Source organism: Ambystoma mexicanum (genome assembly GCF_040938575.1).
Source record: "Ambystoma mexicanum isolate Mex_15411 chromosome 12 unlocalized genomic scaffold, UKY_AmexF1_1 Mex_chr12_unloc.1, whole genome shotgun sequence".
Taxonomy (NCBI): domain Eukaryota; kingdom Metazoa; phylum Chordata; class Amphibia; order Caudata; family Ambystomatidae; genus Ambystoma; species Ambystoma mexicanum.
In genome coordinates, this window is record NW_027182322.1 from 14,923,985 (window position 1) to 14,945,978 (window position 21,994).

Below are 21,994 nucleotides of genomic sequence, written 5' to 3' on the forward strand. Positions count from 1 at the left end.
TTGCTAGATAGACTGACACCTCTTTCGGATGTCCTTCTGTATTTGCTGGCTAGTGGAAAGCAACGTGGACCCACCACTCTATAGCTCTGCCGTCATGAGTGTCCCTAGCACACTCGGCAGATGTCGCTTCTCTAGGCAGACAAGCAGTGGAATTCTGCGGAAGGTCAATGGTGCTTCCATTGGTTTTGCCACTAGGCGATCCATTGCAGCCCTAGAATGAAGCATAACCCGCTGAATGCATTCAGGGTGTTCTGCGGTGGGAAAGGTCAGAGGGGGTGATAGTTGGTGAGCGTGCACAGCACCTCAGAATGACACCACTGCCTAGCAGGGGGACCGGTGGAGACACTATTTTCAGCCAATGCCCCTCTGTCTGAACGAGTCTGCCTTGTGTCATCCCGGTAAGAGATCAGGCTAACAGGCTTCCAATGAAAAAAGCAGACATCACACTGAAGCATGGTGCACCGTGCATGTCCACAATCATCGGCTCCAAAGAGAAGACGTTCAGGAACAGGATTTAGTATGGCAAAAGAACACATCATCCTAATTCCTATGTACAGGATAAAAAGCCCACAATTGAGGAAAAATATCACATGGAGATGCCTGGGATCGAACCTGTGGCCTCATACTTCCCAAGTATGTGCTCTACCACTGAGTTACATGCCCACTGCCAGCAAGGAACTGTGAAATCTACCAGATGCTGGCTGGCTGCTTGGGACTAACAGCGCCCAGAACTGACGGTAACTGTCGAATTGGAGTTTCCAAATGGCAGACTTCATTTTAGAGCCACCTGTGTCTGGTTGTCCATAGAAACATGCAGAAAGGCTGCCCCCCCATGCAATTCCCCTGACCAACTAATGAAAAATATCAATATGTTCAAGACTTTTGCTTTTAGAAGCCAGAGATAGGCCCCAGCAGCAGAGCTGGTAGGATATTCCAGCTCAAAACTAACAAGTTACAGAACCTGATCGACTTAGGTTGACAACAGAGGCACATCTGTGGCCACATCCAGTGAAAACAAATTATTTTTAAAGCTAGGCATCATATGCTACAAAGGTACAATGGTAGAGCTATACATTCGGAACCAAAACAATCGACTGAAAAGAAACGCAAGGCAATGCCAATACTTTCACGATTCTGCACCGTTAAAACTGTGGTGTGATGTTTCTCTCTGTGCATTTCTATTTGTAGTGATTGTGAAGGCATACAGGATGTTGACACTGGCAGGGACGTAAACCTCAGTGATATATTATAGGCAGGTTTGCCATACGGGCACCAGCGTTTTCTCAGACAAATAGATATGAATGTCGATGATCCTATAATCATGGCCCGAGTTGCAGTGTGAAATACAAAATAACCGGGACAAAATCACACTGATGTTTATGCAAATGGAGATGCCGGGGATTGAACCCGGGACCTCATACATGCGAAGCATGCGCTCTACCACTGAGCTACATCCCCTCGGTGTGCAGTGGGCCTGTCCTGCAGACATCTTTTCCTGGGAGAATTCTTCCGGTCAAAATATGCTGCCAACTGAAGCACTAGCAAAAGACCAGGGAAAACGGGAGCAAGACTGGAAAAGCACATGGTCAGCTGAAGCAGTGTGCATTATGCTTCTCCATAAGAGATGACTTCCAGGGGAAGTATTCCACCAAAGGATTACCGTGCTCAAAGAGCCATCTCGTGGACAGAGACCATATGACAGTCAAAAAAAGGGAAACAATTGGAGATGCCAGGGATTGGACCCAGGGCCTCATCCATGCAAAGCAAGTGCTCTACCACTGAGCTACATCCCCTCGGTATGCAGTGTGTCTGTCCCGCAGACATAATTTTCAGGGAGAACTCTTCTGGTCAAAACATTCTGCCGAGTGAAGCACTAGCAAAAGAGCAGGGAAAACTGGAGCAAGAATGGAAAACCTCATGGTCACACTGAAGCAGTGTGCATTTTGCTTCTCCATAAGAGATGACTTCCAGGGGAAGATTTCCACCAGAGGATTACTGTGCTCAAAGGGCCATCTAGTGGATAGAGATCATATGACAGTCAAAAAGAGAAACAAGTGGAAATGCCCCAGGTCCTCATACATGCAAAGCATGCGCTCTACCACTGAGCTACATCCCCGCTGAGAGGACGCTTCCTCATCACACCTAAAAGCTTCAGGAGGGAGTGGGCTAAGTAAGGAAAGGGGTTTGCAGTAGTGCATATGAAAAAACATGACAACTGCCAAATTACATCTTACTACTTACAATGACAAAGTTAAAGCGCCAGGTCGATCTCATCACGTTGGTGCCTGAGACATCACATAATGTGACACAGCCATCTCGGATAGATGCCCCAGATTTGAGAAGTGTAGTTATGGAGAAAAAATAAATATATATATATATATATATATGTATGTCTTCAAACACCAAAAATGAGATAGCACCATTTCGCGCAGGAATTCCTCCAGCCGAAAGCCCACATATGTTGCTAGATAGACTGACACCTCTTTCGGATGTCCTTCTGTATTTGCTGGCTAGTGGAAAGCAACGTGGACCCACCACTCTATAGCTCTGCCGTCATGAGTGTCCCCAGTGCTTTAAGTGGGCCGGGGCCTGCCGGGGCTGGGCCCCGCCAGTCTCCAAAAAGTGGGGCTGAGCCGGGGCCCTGCCGGGGCCCCCCGTCCCACCACGCCATGGCAGGACGCATTATCCCGTCACGGCCGCAGCCGCGACGGGAGATGTGCCCGCCAGTGTAACCTTAGGCAAGTGGACAGAAGTGCCAGCCAGCCACAGCGTCGCTGAGGCTGGCTGGCACTTCTGTCAGTCACTGTAACTTCCCTGATGACCCCCCATCTGAGGGGTCATCAGGGAAGTTACAGTTCCTTTGTTTGCCTTCGCCAGGTCACTGACCCTCTGTGAACCTGTAGGCTCCATGATCTAATATGTAGATTATATCACGGAGCCCGCGGGTTCCCAGAGGGTGAAAGACGCCTCGGGCTCTGTGATCTCTGCTCAGAGCAGTGATCACTGAGCCCGAGGTGCCTGTCTCCTTTGGCAAATCTTTATAAAAGATGCCTTGAAATGTGTACATTTCAAGCCGTCTTTTATAAACGTAGAAATATTTCTACGTTTATAACAGACGGCTTGAAACGTACACAATTCAAGGCATTTTTTATAAAGCTTTGTGGACGGACAAAACCACCTTGGGTTTTGTCTGTCCTCAACGCTTTATAAAAGATGAGCTTGTACGTTTCAAGCCATCTTTTATGAACATAGAAATATGTTACAAATGTCTATGTTTATAAAAGGTGGCTTGAAAAGTACACAAACCATATTAGTACGCATACAAATATATAAATGCTCTACTACATTTATATATTTGTTTGCGCACCCTACTATGATTTGTGCACTTTTAGGCCACGCCCACAGCGGATGCCACGCCCCCAAACGAGGGCCCCCCCTCAATTTCTTACCCCACTTAAACCACTGAGTGTCCCTAGCACACTCGGCAGATGTCGCTTCTCTAGGCAGACAAGCAGTGGAATTCTGCGGAAGGTCAATGGTGCTTCCATTGGTTTTGCCACTAGGCGATCCATTGCAGCCCTAGAATGAAGCATAACCCGCTGAATGCATTCAGGGTGTTCTGCGGTGGGAAAGGTCAGAGGGGGTGATAGTTGGTGAGCGTGCACAGCACCTCAGAATGACACCACTGCCTAGCAGGAGGACCGGTGGAGACACTATTTTCAGCCAATGCCCCTCTGTCTGAACGAGTCTGCCTTGTGTCATCCCGGTAAGAGATCAGGCTAACAGGCTTCCAATGAAAAAAGCAGACATCACACTGAAGCATGGTGCACCGTGCATGTCCACAATCATCGGATCCAAAGAGAAGACGTTCAGGAACAGGATTTAGTATGGCAAAAGAACACATCATCCTAATTCCTATGTACAGGATAAAAAGCCCACAATTGAGGAAAAATATCACATGGAGATGCCTGGGATCGAACCTGTGGCCTCATACTTCCCAAGTATGTGCTCTACCACTGAGTTACATCCCCACTGCCAGCAAGGAACTGTGAAATCTACCAGATGCTGGCTGGCTGCTTGGGACTAACAGCGCCCAGAACTGACGGTAACTGTCGAATTGGAGTTTCCAAATGGCAGACTTCATTTTAGAGCCACCTGTGTCTGGTTGTCCATAGAAACATGCAGAAAGGCTGCCCCCCCATGCAATTCCCCTGACCAACTAATGAAAAATATCAATATGTTCAAGACTTTTGCTTTTAGAAGCCAGAGATAGGCCCCAGCAGCAGAGCTGGTAGGATATTCCAGCTCAAAACTAACAAGTTACAGAACCTGATCGACTTAGGTTGACAACAGAGGCACATCTGTGGCCACATCCAGTGAAAACAAATTATTTTTAAAGCTAGGCATCATATGCTACAAAGGTACAATGGTGGAGCTATACATTCGGAACCAAAACAATCGACTGAAAAGAAACGCAAGGCAATGCCAATACTTTCACGATTCTGCACCGTTAAAACTGTGGTGTGATGTTTCTCTCTGTGCATTTCTATTTGTAGTGATTGTGAAGGCATACAGGATGTTGACACTGGCAGGGACGTAAACCTCAGTGATATATTATAGGCAGGTTTGCCATACGGGCACCAGCGTTTTCTCAGACAAATAGATATGAATGTCGATGATCCTATAATCATGGCCCGAGTTGCAGTGTGAAATACAAAATAACCGGGACAAAATCACACTGATGTTTATGCAAATGGAGATGCCGGGGATTGAACCCGGGACCTCATACATGCGAAGCATGCGCTCTACCACTGAGCTACATCCCCTCGGTGTGCAGTGGGCCTGTCCTGCAGACATCTTTTCCTGGGAGAATTCTTCCGGTCAAAATATGCTGCCAACTGAAGCACTAGCAAAAGACCAGGGAAAACGGGAGCAAGACTGGAAAAGCACATGGTCAGCTGAAGCAGTGTGCATTATGCTTCTCCATAAGAGATGACTTCCAGGGGAAGTATTCCACCAGAGGATTACCGTGCTCAAAGAGCCATCTCGTGGACAGAGACCATATGACAGTCAAAAAAAGGGAAACAATTGGAGATGCCAGGGATTGGACCCAGGGCCTCATCCATGCAAAGCAAGTGCTCTACCACTGAGCTACATCCCCTCGGTATGCAGTGTGTCTGTCCCGCAGACATAATTTTCAGGGAGAACTCTTCTGGTCAAAACATTCTGCCGAGTGAAGCACTAGCAAAAGAGCAGGGAAAACTGGAGCAAGAATGGAAAACCTCATGGTCACACTGAAGCAGTGTGCATTTTGCTTCTCCATAAGAGATGACTTCCAGGGGAAGATTTCCACCAGAGGATTACTGTGCTCAAAGGGCCATCTAGTGGATAGAGATCATATGACAGTCAAAAAGAGAAACAAGTGGAAATGCCCCAGGTCCTCATACATGCAAAGCATGCGCTCTACCACTGAGCTACATCCCCGCTGAGAGGACGCTTCCTCATCACACCTAAAAGCTTCAGGAGGGAGTGGGCTAAGTAAGGAAAGGGGTTTGCAGTAGTGCATATGAAAAAACATGACAACTGCCAAATTACATCTTACTACTTACAATGACAAAGTTAAAGCGCCAGGTCGATCTCATCACGTTGGTGCCTGAGACATCACATAATGTGACACAGCCATCTCGGATAGATGCCCCAGATTTGAGAAGTGTAGTTATGGAGAAAAAATAAATATATATATATATATATATATATATGTATGTCTTCAAACACCAAAAATGAGATAGCACCATTTCGCGCAGGAATTCCTCCAGCCGAAAGCCCACATATGTTGCTAGATAGACTGACACCTCTTTCGGATGTCCTTCTGTATTTGCTGGCTAGTGGAAAGCAACGTGGACCCACCACTCTATAGCTCTGCCGTCATGAGTGTCCCTAGCACACTCGGCAGATGTCGCTTCTCTAGGCAGACAAGCAGTGGAATTCTGCGGAAGGTCAATGGTGCTTCCATTGGTTTTGCCACTAGGCGATCCATTGCAGCCCTAGAATGAAGCATAACCCGCTGAATGCATTCAGGGTGTTCTGCGGTGGGAAAGGTCAGAGGGGGTGATAGTTGGTGAGCGTGCACAGCACCTCAGAATGACACCACTGCCTAGCAGGGGGACCGGTGGAGACACTATTTTCAGCCAATGCCCCTCTGTCTGAACGAGTCTGCCTTGTGTCATCCCGGTAAGAGATCAGGCTAACAGGCTTCCAATGAAAAAAGCAGACATCACACTGAAGCATGGTGCACCGTGCATGTCCACAATCATCGGCTCCAAAGAGAAGACGTTCAGGAACAGGATTTAGTATGGCAAAAGAACACATCATCCTAATTCCTATGTACAGGATAAAAAGCCCACAATTGAGGAAAAATATCACATGGAGATGCCTGGGATCGAACCTGTGGCCTCATACTTCCCAAGTATGTGCTCTACCACTGAGTTACATGCCCACTGCCAGCAAGGAACTGTGAAATCTACCAGATGCTGGCTGGCTGCTTGGGACTAACAGCGCCCAGAACTGACGGTAACTGTCGAATTGGAGTTTCCAAATGGCAGACTTCATTTTAGAGCCACCTGTGTCTGGTTGTCCATAGAAACATGCAGAAAGGCTGCCCCCCCATGCAATTCCCCTGACCAACTAATGAAAAATATCAATATGTTCAAGACTTTTGCTTTTAGAAGCCAGAGATAGGCCCCAGCAGCAGAGCTGGTAGGATATTCCAGCTCAAAACTAACAAGTTACAGAACCTGATCGACTTAGGTTGACAACAGAGGCACATCTGTGGCCACATCCAGTGAAAACAAATTATTTTTAAAGCTAGGCATCATATGCTACAAAGGTACAATGGTAGAGCTATACATTCGGAACCAAAACAATCGACTGAAAAGAAACGCAAGGCAATGCCAATACTTTCACGATTCTGCACCGTTAAAACTGTGGTGTGATGTTTCTCTCTGTGCATTTCTATTTGTAGTGATTGTGAAGGCATACAGGATGTTGACACTGGCAGGGACGTAAACCTCAGTGATATATTATAGGCAGGTTTGCCATACGGGCACCAGCGTTTTCTCAGACAAATAGATATGAATGTCGATGATCCTATAATCATGGCCCGAGTTGCAGTGTGAAATACAAAATAACCGGGACAAAATCACACTGATGTTTATGCAAATGGAGATGCCGGGGATTGAACCCGGGACCTCATACATGCGAAGCATGCGCTCTACCACTGAGCTACATCCCCTCGGTGTGCAGTGGGCCTGTCCTGCAGACATCTTTTCCTGGGAGAATTCTTCCGGTCAAAATATGCTGCCAACTGAAGCACTAGCAAAAGACCAGGGAAAACGGGAGCAAGACTGGAAAAGCACATGGTCAGCTGAAGCAGTGTGCATTATGCTTCTCCATAAGAGATGACTTCCAGGGGAAGTATTCCACCAGAGGATTACCGTGCTCAAAGAGCCATCTCGTGGACAGAGACCATATGACAGTCAAAAAAAGGGAAACAATTGGAGATGCCAGGGATTGGACCCAGGGCCTCATCCATGCAAAGCAAGTGCTCTACCACTGAGCTACATCCCCTCGGTATGCAGTGTGTCTGTCCCGCAGACATAATTTTCAGGGAGAACTCTTCTGGTCAAAACATTCTGCCGAGTGAAGCACTAGCAAAAGAGCAGGGAAAACTGGAGCAAGAATGGAAAACCTCATGGTCACACTGAAGCAGTGTGCATTTTGCTTCTCCATAAGAGATGACTTCCAGGGGAAGATTTCCACCAGAGGATTACTGTGCTCAAAGGGCCATCTAGTGGATAGAGATCATATGACAGTCAAAAAGAGAAACAAGTGGAAATGCCCCAGGTCCTCATACATGCAAAGCATGCGCTCTACCACTGAGCTACATCCCCGCTGAGAGGACGCTTCCTCATCACACCTAAAAGCTTCAGGAGGGAGTGGGCTAAGTAAGGAAAGGGGTTTGCAGTAGTGCATATGAAAAAACATGACAACTGCCAAATTACATCTTACTACTTACAATGACAAAGTTAAAGCGCCAGGTCGATCTCATCACGTTGGTGCCTGAGACATCACATAATGTGACACAGCCATCTCGGATAGATGCCCCAGATTTGAGAAGTGTAGTTATGGAGAAAAAATAAATATATATATATATATATATATATATGTATGTCTTCAAACACCAAAAATGAGATAGCACCATTTCGCGCAGGAATTCCTCCAGCCGAAAGCCCACATATGTTGCTAGATAGACTGACACCTCTTTCGGATGTCCTTCTGTATTTGCTGGCTAGTGGAAAGCAACGTGGACCCACCACTCTATAGCTCTGCCGTCATGAGTGTCCCTAGCACACTCGGCAGATGTCGCTTCTCTAGGCAGACAAGCAGTGGAATTCTGCGGAAGGTCAATGGTGCTTCCATTGGTTTTGCCACTAGGCGATCCATTGCAGCCCTAGAATGAAGCATAACCCGCTGAATGCATTCAGGGTGTTCTGCGGTGGGAAAGGTCAGAGGGGGTGATAGTTGGTGAGCGTGCACAGCACCTCAGAATGACACCACTGCCTAGCAGGGGGACCGGTGGAGACACTATTTTCAGCCAATGCCCCTCTGTCTGAACGAGTCTGCCTTGTGTCATCCCGGTAAGAGATCAGGCTAACAGGCTTCCAATGAAAAAAGCAGACATCACACTGAAGCATGGTGCACCGTGCATGTCCACAATCATCGGCTCCAAAGAGAAGACGTTCAGGAACAGGATTTAGTATGGCAAAAGAACACATCATCCTAATTCCTATGTACAGGATAAAAAGCCCACAATTGAGGAAAAATATCACATGGAGATGCCTGGGATCGAACCTGTGGCCTCATACTTCCCAAGTATGTGCTCTACCACTGAGTTACATGCCCACTGCCAGCAAGGAACTGTGAAATCTACCAGATGCTGGCTGGCTGCTTGGGACTAACAGCGCCCAGAACTGACGGTAACTGTCGAATTGGAGTTTCCAAATGGCAGACTTCATTTTAGAGCCACCTGTGTCTGGTTGTCCATAGAAACATGCAGAAAGGCTGCCCCCCCATGCAATTCCCCTGACCAACTAATGAAAAATATCAATATGTTCAAGACTTTTGCTTTTAGAAGCCAGAGATAGGCCCCAGCAGCAGAGCTGGTAGGATATTCCAGCTCAAAACTAACAAGTTACAGAACCTGATCGACTTAGGTTGACAACAGAGGCACATCTGTGGCCACATCCAGTGAAAACAAATTATTTTTAAAGCTAGGCATCATATGCTACAAAGGTACAATGGTAGAGCTATACATTCGGAACCAAAACAATCGACTGAAAAGAAACGCAAGGCAATGCCAATACTTTCACGATTCTGCACCGTTAAAACTGTGGTGTGATGTTTCTCTCTGTGCATTTCTATTTGTAGTGATTGTGAAGGCATACAGGATGTTGACACTGGCAGGGACGTAAACCTCAGTGATATATTATAGGCAGGTTTGCCATACGGGCACCAGCGTTTTCTCAGACAAATAGATATGAATGTCGATGATCCTATAATCATGGCCCGAGTTGCAGTGTGAAATACAAAATAACCGGGACAAAATCACACTGATGTTTATGCAAATGGAGATGCCGGGGATTGAACCCGGGACCTCATACATGCGAAGCATGCGCTCTACCACTGAGCTACATCCCCTCGGTGTGCAGTGGGCCTGTCCTGCAGACATCTTTTCCTGGGAGAATTCTTCCGGTCAAAATATGCTGCCAACTGAAGCACTAGCAAAAGACCAGGGAAAACGGGAGCAAGACTGGAAAAGCACATGGTCAGCTGAAGCAGTGTGCATTATGCTTCTCCATAAGAGATGACTTCCAGGGGAAGTATTCCACCAAAGGATTACCGTGCTCAAAGAGCCATCTCGTGGACAGAGACCATATGACAGTCAAAAAAAGGGAAACAATTGGAGATGCCAGGGATTGGACCCAGGGCCTCATCCATGCAAAGCAAGTGCTCTACCACTGAGCTACATCCCCTCGGTATGCAGTGTGTCTGTCCCGCAGACATAATTTTCAGGGAGAACTCTTCTGGTCAAAACATTCTGCCGAGTGAAGCACTAGCAAAAGAGCAGGGAAAACTGGAGCAAGAATGGAAAACCTCATGGTCACACTGAAGCAGTGTGCATTTTGCTTCTCCATAAGAGATGACTTCCAGGGGAAGATTTCCACCAGAGGATTACTGTGCTCAAAGGGCCATCTAGTGGATAGAGATCATATGACAGTCAAAAAGAGAAACAAGTGGAAATGCCCCAGGTCCTCATACATGCAAAGCATGCGCTCTACCACTGAGCTACATCCCCGCTGAGAGGACGCTTCCTCATCACACCTAAAAGCTTCAGGAGGGAGTGGGCTAAGTAAGGAAAGGGGTTTGCAGTAGTGCATATGAAAAAACATGACAACTGCCAAATTACATCTTACTACTTACAATGACAAAGTTAAAGCGCCAGGTCGATCTCATCACGTTGGTGCCTGAGACATCACATAATGTGACACAGCCATCTCGGATAGATGCCCCAGATTTGAGAAGTGTAGTTATGGAGAAAAAATAAATATATATATATATATATATATATATGTATGTCTTCAAACACCAAAAATGAGATAGCACCATTTCGCGCAGGAATTCCTCCAGCCGAAAGCCCACATATGTTGCTAGATAGACTGACACCTCTTTCGGATGTCCTTCTGTATTTGCTGGCTAGTGGAAAGCAACGTGGACCCACCACTCTATAGCTCTGCCGTCATGAGTGTCCCTAGCACACTCGGCAGATGTCGCTTCTCTAGGCAGACAAGCAGTGGAATTCTGCGGAAGGTCAATGGTGCTTCCATTGGTTTTGCCACTAGGCGATCCATTGCAGCCCTAGAATGAAGCATAACCCGCTGAATGCATTCAGGGTGTTCTGCGGTGGGAAAGGTCAGAGGGGGTGATAGTTGGTGAGCGTGCACAGCACCTCAGAATGACACCACTGCCTAGCAGGGGGACCGGTGGAGACACTATTTTCAGCCAATGCCCCTCTGTCTGAACGAGTCTGCCTTGTGTCATCCCGGTAAGAGATCAGGCTAACAGGCTTCCAATGAAAAAAGCAGACATCACACTGAAGCATGGTGCACCGTGCATGTCCACAATCATCGGCTCCAAAGAGAAGACGTTCAGGAACAGGATTTAGTATGGCAAAAGAACACATCATCCTAATTCCTATGTACAGGATAAAAAGCCCACAATTGAGGAAAAATATCACATGGAGATGCCTGGGATCGAACCTGTGGCCTCATACTTCCCAAGTATGTGCTCTACCACTGAGTTACATGCCCACTGCCAGCAAGGAACTGTGAAATCTACCAGATGCTGGCTGGCTGCTTGGGACTAACAGCGCCCAGAACTGACGGTAACTGTCGAATTGGAGTTTCCAAATGGCAGACTTCATTTTAGAGCCACCTGTGTCTGGTTGTCCATAGAAACATGCAGAAAGGCTGCCCCCCCATGCAATTCCCCTGACCAACTAATGAAAAATATCAATATGTTCAAGACTTTTGCTTTTAGAAGCCAGAGATAGGCCCCAGCAGCAGAGCTGGTAGGATATTCCAGCTCAAAACTAACAAGTTACAGAACCTGATCGACTTAGGTTGACAACAGAGGCACATCTGTGGCCACATCCAGTGAAAACAAATTATTTTTAAAGCTAGGCATCATATGCTACAAAGGTACAATGGTAGAGCTATACATTCGGAACCAAAACAATCGACTGAAAAGAAACGCAAGGCAATGCCAATACTTTCACGATTCTGCACCGTTAAAACTGTGGTGTGATGTTTCTCTCTGTGCATTTCTATTTGTAGTGATTGTGAAGGCATACAGGATGTTGACACTGGCAGGGACGTAAACCTCAGTGATATATTATAGGCAGGTTTGCCATACGGGCACCAGCGTTTTCTCAGACAAATAGATATGAATGTCGATGATCCTATAATCATGGCCCGAGTTGCAGTGTGAAATACAAAATAACCGGGACAAAATCACACTGATGTTTATGCAAATGGAGATGCCGGGGATTGAACCCGGGACCTCATACATGCGAAGCATGCGCTCTACCACTGAGCTACATCCCCTCGGTGTGCAGTGGGCCTGTCCTGCAGACATCTTTTCCTGGGAGAATTCTTCCGGTCAAAATATGCTGCCAACTGAAGCACTAGCAAAAGACCAGGGAAAACGGGAGCAAGACTGGAAAAGCACATGGTCAGCTGAAGCAGTGTGCATTATGCTTCTCCATAAGAGATGACTTCCAGGGGAAGTATTCCACCAGAGGATTACCGTGCTCAAAGAGCCATCTCGTGGACAGAGACCATATGACAGTCAAAAAAAGGGAAACAATTGGAGATGCCAGGGATTGGACCCAGGGCCTCATCCATGCAAAGCAAGTGCTCTACCACTGAGCTACATCCCCTCGGTATGCAGTGTGTCTGTCCCGCAGACATAATTTTCAGGGAGAACTCTTCTGGTCAAAACATTCTGCCGAGTGAAGCACTAGCAAAAGAGCAGGGAAAACTGGAGCAAGAATGGAAAACCTCATGGTCACACTGAAGCAGTGTGCATTTTGCTTCTCCATAAGAGATGACTTCCAGGGGAAGATTTCCACCAGAGGATTACTGTGCTCAAAGGGCCATCTAGTGGATAGAGATCATATGACAGTCAAAAAGAGAAACAAGTGGAAATGCCCCAGGTCCTCATACATGCAAAGCATGCGCTCTACCACTGAGCTACATCCCCGCTGAGAGGACGCTTCCTCATCACACCTAAAAGCTTCAGGAGGGAGTGGGCTAAGTAAGGAAAGGGGTTTGCAGTAGTGCATATGAAAAAACATGACAACTGCCAAATTACATCTTACTACTTACAATGACAAAGTTAAAGCGCCAGGTCGATCTCATCACGTTGGTGCCTGAGACATCACATAATGTGACACAGCCATCTCGGATAGATGCCCCAGATTTGAGAAGTGTAGTTATGGAGAAAAAATAAATATATATATATATATATATATATATGTATGTCTTCAAACACCAAAAATGAGATAGCACCATTTCGCGCAGGAATTCCTCCAGCCGAAAGCCCACATATGTTGCTAGATAGACTGACACCTCTTTCGGATGTCCTTCTGTATTTGCTGGCTAGTGGAAAGCAACGTGGACCCACCACTCTATAGCTCTGCCGTCATGAGTGTCCCTAGCACACTCGGCAGATGTCGCTTCTCTAGGCAGACAAGCAGTGGAATTCTGCGGAAGGTCAATGGTGCTTCCATTGGTTTTGCCACTAGGCGATCCATTGCAGCCCTAGAATGAAGCATAACCCGCTGAATGCATTCAGGGTGTTCTGCGGTGGGAAAGGTCAGAGGGGGTGATAGTTGGTGAGCGTGCACAGCACCTCAGAATGACACCACTGCCTAGCAGGGGGACCGGTGGAGACACTATTTTCAGCCAATGCCCCTCTGTCTGAACGAGTCTGCCTTGTGTCATCCCGGTAAGAGATCAGGCTAACAGGCTTCCAATGAAAAAAGCAGACATCACACTGAAGCATGGTGCACCGTGCATGTCCACAATCATCGGCTCCAAAGAGAAGACGTTCAGGAACAGGATTTAGTATGGCAAAAGAACACATCATCCTAATTCCTATGTACAGGATAAAAAGCCCACAATTGAGGAAAAATATCACATGGAGATGCCTGGGATCGAACCTGTGGCCTCATACTTCCCAAGTATGTGCTCTACCACTGAGTTACATGCCCACTGCCAGCAAGGAACTGTGAAATCTACCAGATGCTGGCTGGCTGCTTGGGACTAACAGCGCCCAGAACTGACGGTAACTGTCGAATTGGAGTTTCCAAATGGCAGACTTCATTTTAGAGCCACCTGTGTCTGGTTGTCCATAGAAACATGCAGAAAGGCTGCCCCCCCATGCAATTCCCCTGACCAACTAATGAAAAATATCAATATGTTCAAGACTTTTGCTTTTAGAAGCCAGAGATAGGCCCCAGCAGCAGAGCTGGTAGGATATTCCAGCTCAAAACTAACAAGTTACAGAACCTGATCGACTTAGGTTGACAACAGAGGCACATCTGTGGCCACATCCAGTGAAAACAAATTATTTTTAAAGCTAGGCATCATATGCTACAAAGGTACAATGGTAGAGCTATACATTCGGAACCAAAACAATCGACTGAAAAGAAACGCAAGGCAATGCCAATACTTTCACGATTCTGCACCGTTAAAACTGTGGTGTGATGTTTCTCTCTGTGCATTTCTATTTGTAGTGATTGTGAAGGCATACAGGATGTTGACACTGGCAGGGACGTAAACCTCAGTGATATATTATAGGCAGGTTTGCCATACGGGCACCAGCGTTTTCTCAGACAAATAGATATGAATGTCGATGATCCTATAATCATGGCCCGAGTTGCAGTGTGAAATACAAAATAACCGGGACAAAATCACACTGATGTTTATGCAAATGGAGATGCCGGGGATTGAACCCGGGACCTCATACATGCGAAGCATGCGCTCTACCACTGAGCTACATCCCCTCGGTGTGCAGTGGGCCTGTCCTGCAGACATCTTTTCCTGGGAGAATTCTTCCGGTCAAAATATGCTGCCAACTGAAGCACTAGCAAAAGACCAGGGAAAACGGGAGCAAGACTGGAAAAGCACATGGTCAGCTGAAGCAGTGTGCATTATGCTTCTCCATAAGAGATGACTTCCAGGGGAAGTATTCCACCAAAGGATTACCGTGCTCAAAGAGCCATCTCGTGGACAGAGACCATATGACAGTCAAAAAAAGGGAAACAATTGGAGATGCCAGGGATTGGACCCAGGGCCTCATCCATGCAAAGCAAGTGCTCTACCACTGAGCTACATCCCCTCGGTATGCAGTGTGTCTGTCCCGCAGACATAATTTTCAGGGAGAACTCTTCTGGTCAAAACATTCTGCCGAGTGAAGCACTAGCAAAAGAGCAGGGAAAACTGGAGCAAGAATGGAAAACCTCATGGTCACACTGAAGCAGTGTGCATTTTGCTTCTCCATAAGAGATGACTTCCAGGGGAAGATTTCCACCAGAGGATTACTGTGCTCAAAGGGCCATCTAGTGGATAGAGATCATATGACAGTCAAAAAGAGAAACAAGTGGAAATGCCCCAGGTCCTCATACATGCAAAGCATGCGCTCTACCACTGAGCTACATCCCCGCTGAGAGGACGCTTCCTCATCACACCTAAAAGCTTCAGGAGGGAGTGGGCTAAGTAAGGAAAGGGGTTTGCAGTAGTGCATATGAAAAAACATGACAACTGCCAAATTACATCTTACTACTTACAATGACAAAGTTAAAGCGCCAGGTCGATCTCATCACGTTGGTGCCTGAGACATCACATAATGTGACACAGCCATCTCGGATAGATGCCCCAGATTTGAGAAGTGTAGTTATGGAGAAAAAATAAATATATATATATATATATATATGTATGTCTTCAAACACCAAAAATGAGATAGCACCATTTCGCGCAGGAATTCCTCCAGCCGAAAGCCCACATATGTTGCTAGATAGACTGACACCTCTTTCGGATGTCCTTCTGTATTTGCTGGCTAGTGGAAAGCAACGTGGACCCACCACTCTATAGCTCTGCCGTCATGAGTGTCCCCAGTGCTTTAAGTGGGCCGGGGCCTGCCGGGGCTGGGCCCCGCCAGTCTCCAAAAAGTGGGGCTGAGCCGGGGCCCTGCCGGGGCCCCCCGTCCCACCACGCCATGGCAGGACGCATTATCCCGTCACGGCCGCAGCCGCGACGGGAGATGTGCCCGCCAGTGTAACCTTAGGCAAGTGGACAGAAGTGCCAGCCAGCCACAGCGTCGCTGAGGCTGGCTGGCACTTCTGTCAGTCACTGTAACTTCCCTGATGACCCCCCATCTGAGGGGTCATCAGGGAAGTTACAGTTCCTTTGTTTGCCTTCGCCAGGTCACTGACCCTCTGTGAACCTGTAGGCTCCATGATCTAATATGTAGATTATATCACGGAGCCCGCGGGTTCCCAGAGGGTGAAAGACGCCTCGGGCTCTGTGATCTCTGCTCAGAGCAGTGATCACTGAGCCCGAGGTGCCTGTCTCCTTTGGCAAATCTTTATAAAAGATGCCTTGAAATGTGTACATTTCAAGCCGTCTTTTATAAACGTAGAAATATTTCTACGTTTATAACAGACGGCTTGAAACGTACACAATTCAAGGCATTTTTTATAAAGCTTTGTGGACGGACAAAACCACCTTGGGTTTTGTCTGTCCTCAACGCTTTATAAAAGATGAGCTTGTACGTTTCAAGCCATCTTTTATGAACATAGAAATATGTTACAAATGTCTATGTTTATAAAAGGTGGCTTGAAAAGTACACAAACCATATTAGTACGCATACAAATATATAAATGCTCTACTACATATATATATTTGTTTGCGCACCCTACTATGATTTGTGCACTTTTAGGCCACGCCCACAGCGGATGCCACGCCCCCAAACGAGGGCCCCCCCTCAATTTCTTACCCCACTTAAACCACTGAGTGTCCCTAGCACACTCGGCAGATGTCGCTTCTCTAGGCAGACAAGCAGTGGAATTCTGCGGAAGGTCAATGGTGCTTCCATTGGTTTTGCCACTAGGCGATCCATTGCAGCCCTAGAATGAAGCATAACCCGCTGAATGCATTCAGGGTGTTCTGCGGTGGGAAAGGTCAGAGGGGGTGATAGTTGGTGAGCGTGCACAGCACCTCAGAATGACACCACTGCCTAGCAGGAGGACCGGTGGAGACACTATTTTCAGCCAATGCCCCTCTGTCTGAACGAGTCTGCCTTGTGTCATCCCGGTAAGAGATCAGGCTAACAGGCTTCCAATGAAAAAAGCAGACATCACACTGAAGCATGGTGCACCGTGCATGTCCACAATCATCGGATCCAAAGAGAAGACGTTCAGGAACAGGATTTAGTATGGCAAAAGAACACATCATCCTAATTCCTATGTACAGGATAAAAAGCCCACAATTGAGGAAAAATATCACATGGAGATGCCTGGGATCGAACCTGTGGCCTCATACTTCCCAAGTATGTGCTCTACCACTGAGTTACATCCCCACTGCCAGCAAGGAACTGTGAAATCTACCAGATGCTGGCTGGCTGCTTGGGACTAACAGCGCCCAGAACTGACGGTAACTGTCGAATTGGAGTTTCCAAATGGCAGACTTCATTTTAGAGCCACCTGTGTCTGGTTGTCCATAGAAACATGCAGAAAGGCTGCCCCCCCATGCAATTCCCCTGACCAACTAATGAAAAATATCAATATGTTCAAGACTTTTGCTTTTAGAAGCCAGAGATAGGCCCCAGCAGCAGAGCTGGTAGGATATTCCAGCTCAAAACTAACAAGTTACAGAACCTGATCGACTTAGGTTGACAACAGAGGCACATCTGTGGCCACATCCAGTGAAAACAAATTATTTTTAAAGCTAGGCATCATATGCTACAAAGGTACAATGGTGGAGCTATACATTCGGAACCAAAACAATCGACTGAAAAGAAACGCAAGGCAATGCCAATACTTTCACGATTCTGCACCGTTAAAACTGTGGTGTGATGTTTCTCTCTGTGCATTTCTATTTGTAGTGATTGTGAAGGCATACAGGATGTTGACACTGGCAGGGACGTAAACCTCAGTGATATATTATAGGCAGGTTTGCCATACGGGCACCAGCGTTTTCTCAGACAAATAGATATGAATGTCGATGATCCTATAATCATGGCCCGAGTTGCAGTGTGAAATACAAAATAACCGGGACAAAATCACACTGATGTTTATGCAAATGGAGATGCCGGGGATTGAACCCGGGACCTCATACATGCGAAGCATGCGCTCTACCACTGAGCTACATCCCCTCGGTGTGCAGTGGGCCTGTCCTGCAGACATCTTTTCCTGGGAGAATTCTTCCGGTCAAAATATGCTGCCAACTGAAGCACTAGCAAAAGACCAGGGAAAACGGGAGCAAGACTGGAAAAGCACATGGTCAGCTGAAGCAGTGTGCATTATGCTTCTCCATAAGAGATGACTTCCAGGGGAAGTATTCCACCAGAGGATTACCGTGCTCAAAGAGCCATCTCGTGGACAGAGACCATATGACAGTCAAAAAAAGGGAAACAATTGGAGATGCCAGGGATTGGACCCAGGGCCTCATCCATGCAAAGCAAGTGCTCTACCACTGAGCTACATCCCCTCGGTATGCAGTGTGTCTGTCCCGCAGACATAATTTTCAGGGAGAACTCTTCTGGTCAAAACATTCTGCCGAGTGAAGCACTAGCAAAAGAGCAGGGAAAACTGGAGCAAGAATGGAAAACCTCATGGTCACACTGAAGCAGTGTGCATTTTGCTTCTCCATAAGAGATGACTTCCAGGGGAAGATTTCCACCAGAGGATTACTGTGCTCAAAGGGCCATCTAGTGGATAGAGATCATATGACAGTCAAAAAGAGAAACAAGTGGAAATGCCCCAGGTCCTCATACATGCAAAGCATGCGCTCTACCACTGAGCTACATCCCCGCTGAGAGGACGCTTCCTCATCACACCTAAAAGCTTCAGGAGGGAGTGGGCTAAGTAAGGAAAGGGGTTTGCAGTAGTGCATATGAAAAAACATGACAACTGCCAAATTACATCTTACTACTTACAATGACAAAGTTAAAGCGCCAGGTCGATCTCATCACGTTGGTGCCTGAGACATCACATAATGTGACACAGCCATCTCGGATAGATGCCCCAGATTTGAGAAGTGTAGTTATGGAGAAAAAATAAATACATATATATATATATATATGTATGTCTTCAAACACCAAAAATGAGATAGCACCATTTCGCGCAGGAATTCCTCCAGCCGAAAGCCCACATATGTTGCTAGATAGACTGACACCTCTTTCGGATGTCCTTCTGTATTTGCTGGCTAGTGGAAAGCAACGTGGACCCACCACTCTATAGCTCTGCCGTCATGAGTGTCCCTAGCACACTCGGCAGATGTCGCTTCTCTAGGCAGACAAGCAGTGGAATTCTGCGGAAGGTCAATGGTGCTTCCATTGGTTTTGCCACTAGGCGATCCATTGCAGCCCTAGAATGAAGCATAACCCGCTGAATGCATTCAGGGTGTTCTGCGGTGGGAAAGGTCAGAGGGGGTGATAGTTGGTGAGCGTGCACAGCACCTCAGAATGACACCACTGCCTAGCAGGGGGACCGGTGGAGACACTATTTTCAGCCAATGCCCCTCTGTCTGAACGAGTCTGCCTTGTGTCATCCCGGTAAGAGATCAGGCTAACAGGCTTCCAATGAAAAAAGCAGACATCACACTGAAGCATGGTGCACCGTGCATGTCCACAATCATCGGCTCCAAAGAGAAGACGTTCAGGAACAGGATTTAGTATGGCAAAAGAACACATCATCCTAATTCCTATGTACAGGATAAAAAGCCCACAATTGAGGAAAAATATCACATGGAGATGCCTGGGATCGAACCTGTGGCCTCATACTTCCCAAGTATGTGCTCTACCACTGAGTTACATGCCCACTGCCAGCAAGGAACTGTGAAATCTACCAGATGCTGGCTGGCTGCTTGGGACTAACAGCGCCCAGAACTGACGGTAACTGTCGAATTGGAGTTTCCAAATGGCAGACTTCATTTTAGAGCCACCTGTGTCTGGTTGTCCATAGAAACATGCAGAAAGGCTGCCCCCCCATGCAATTCCCCTGACCAACTAATGAAAAATATCAATATGTTCAAGACTTTTGCTTTTAGAAGCCAGAGATAGGCCCCAGCAGCAGAGCTGGTAGGATATTCCAGCTCAAAACTAACAAGTTACAGAACCTGATCGACTTAGGTTGACAACAGAGGCACATCTGTGGCCACATCCAGTGAAAACAAATTATTTTTAAAGCTAGGCATCATATGCTACAAAGGTACAATGGTAGAGCTATACATTCGGAACCAAAACAATCGACTGAAAAGAAACGCAAGGCAATGCCAATACTTTCACGATTCTGCACCGTTAAAACTGTGGTGTGATGTTTCTCTCTGTGCATTTCTATTTGTAGTGATTGTGAAGGCATACAGGATGTTGACACTGGCAGGGACGTAAACCTCAGTGATATATTATAGGCAGGTTTGCCATACGGGCACCAGCGTTTTCTCAGACAAATAGATATGAATGTCGATGATCCTATAATCATGGCCCGAGTTGCAGTGTGAAATACAAAATAACCGGGACAAAATCACACTGATGTTTATGCAAATGGAGATGCCGGGGATTGAACCCGGGACCTCATACATGCGAAGCATGCGCTCTACCACTGAGCTACATCCCCTCGGTGTGCAGTGGGCCTGTCCTGCAGACATCTTTTCCTGGGAGAATTCTTCCGGTCAAAATATGCTGCCAACTGAAGCACTAGCAAAAGACCAGGGAAAACGGGAGCAAGACTGGAAAAGCACATGGTCAGCTGAAGCAGTGTGCATTATGCTTCTCCATAAGAGATGACTTCCAGGGGAAGTATTCCACCAAAGGATTACCGTGCTCAAAGAGCCATCTCGTGGACAGAGACCATATGACAGTCAAAAAAAGGGAAACAATTGGAGATGCCAGGGATTGGACCCAGGGCCTCATCCATGCAAAGCAAGTGCTCTACCACTGAGCTACATCCCCTCGGTATGCAGTGTGTCTGTCCCGCAGACATAATTTTCAGGGAGAACTCTTCTGGTCAAAACATTCTGCCGAGTGAAGCACTAGCAAAAGAGCAGGGAAAACTGGAGCAAGAATGGAAAACCTCATGGTCACACTGAAGCAGTGTGCATTTTGCTTCTCCATAAGAGATGACTTCCAGGGGAAGATTTCCACCAGAGGATTACTGTGCTCAAAGGGCCATCTAGTGGATAGAGATCATATGACAGTCAAAAAGAGAAACAAGTGGAAATGCCCCAGGTCCTCATACATGCAAAGCATGCGCTCTACCGCTGAGCTACATCCCCGCTGAGAGGACGCTTCCTCATCACACCTAAAAGCTTCAGGAGGGAGTGGGCTAAGTAAGGAAAGGGGTTTGCAGTAGTGCATATGAAAAAACATGACAACTGCCAAATTACATCTTACTACTTACAATGACAAAGTTAAAGCGCCAGGTCGATCTCATCACGTTGGTGCCTGAGACATCACATAATGTGACACAGCCATCTCGGATAGATGCCCCAGATTTGAGAAGTGTAGTTATGGAGAAAAAATAAATATATATATATATATATATATGTATGTCTTCAAACACCAAAAATGAGATAGCACCATTTCGCGCAGGAATTCCTCCAGCCGAAAGCCCACATATGTTGCTAGATAGACTGACACCTCTTTCGGATGTCCTTCTGTATTTGCTGGCTAGTGGAAAGCAACGTGGACCCACCACTCTATAGCTCTGCCGTCATGAGTGTCCCCAGTGCTTTAAGTGGGCCGGGGCCTGCCGGGGCTGGGCCCCGCCAGTCTCCAAAAAGTGGGGCTGAGCCGGGGCCCTGCCGGGGCCCCCCGTCCCACCACGCCATGGCAGGACGCATTATCCCGTCACGGCCGCAGCCGCGACGGGAGATGTGCCCGCCAGTGTAACCTTAGGCAAGTGGACAGAAGTGCCAGCCAGCCACAGCGTCGCTGAGGCTGGCTGGCACTTCTGTCAGTCACTGTAACTTCCCTGATGACCCCCCATCTGAGGGGTCATCAGGGAAGTTACAGTTCCTTTGTTTGCCTTCGCCAGGTCACTGACCCTCTGTGAACCTGTAGGCTCCATGATCTAATATGTAGATTATATCACGGA

At 47.1% G+C, this 21,994-nt stretch overlaps 8 non-coding genes across 8 annotated transcripts; all 8 read right to left on the reverse strand.

Moving 5' to 3' along the window:
- Window positions 1-1,386: 1,386 nt before the first annotated feature.
- On the reverse strand, window positions 1,387-1,458 carry TRNAA-CGC (transfer RNA alanine (anticodon CGC)). Its single transcript has one exon. It is a non-coding gene; the product is annotated as a tRNA-Ala (tRNA).
- A 3,296-nt stretch (window positions 1,459-4,754) lies between these two features.
- On the reverse strand, window positions 4,755-4,826 carry TRNAA-CGC (transfer RNA alanine (anticodon CGC)). The gene has a single exon. It is a non-coding gene; the product is annotated as a tRNA-Ala (tRNA).
- Window positions 4,827-7,219: 2,393 nt separating this feature from the next.
- On the reverse strand, window positions 7,220-7,291 carry TRNAA-CGC (transfer RNA alanine (anticodon CGC)). The gene has a single exon. It is a non-coding gene; the product is annotated as a tRNA-Ala (tRNA).
- A 2,393-nt stretch (window positions 7,292-9,684) lies between these two features.
- TRNAA-CGC (transfer RNA alanine (anticodon CGC)) lies at window positions 9,685-9,756 on the reverse strand. The gene has a single exon. It is a non-coding gene; the product is annotated as a tRNA-Ala (tRNA).
- A 2,393-nt stretch (window positions 9,757-12,149) lies between these two features.
- On the reverse strand, window positions 12,150-12,221 carry TRNAA-CGC (transfer RNA alanine (anticodon CGC)). Its single transcript has one exon. It is a non-coding gene; the product is annotated as a tRNA-Ala (tRNA).
- Window positions 12,222-14,614: 2,393 nt separating this feature from the next.
- Window positions 14,615-14,686, reverse strand: TRNAA-CGC (transfer RNA alanine (anticodon CGC)). Its single transcript has one exon. It is a non-coding gene; the product is annotated as a tRNA-Ala (tRNA).
- Window positions 14,687-17,982: 3,296 nt separating this feature from the next.
- TRNAA-CGC (transfer RNA alanine (anticodon CGC)) lies at window positions 17,983-18,054 on the reverse strand. The gene has a single exon. It is a non-coding gene; the product is annotated as a tRNA-Ala (tRNA).
- A 2,389-nt stretch (window positions 18,055-20,443) lies between these two features.
- TRNAA-CGC (transfer RNA alanine (anticodon CGC)) lies at window positions 20,444-20,515 on the reverse strand. The gene has a single exon. It is a non-coding gene; the product is annotated as a tRNA-Ala (tRNA).
- Between the last annotated feature and the right edge of the window lie 1,479 nt (window positions 20,516-21,994).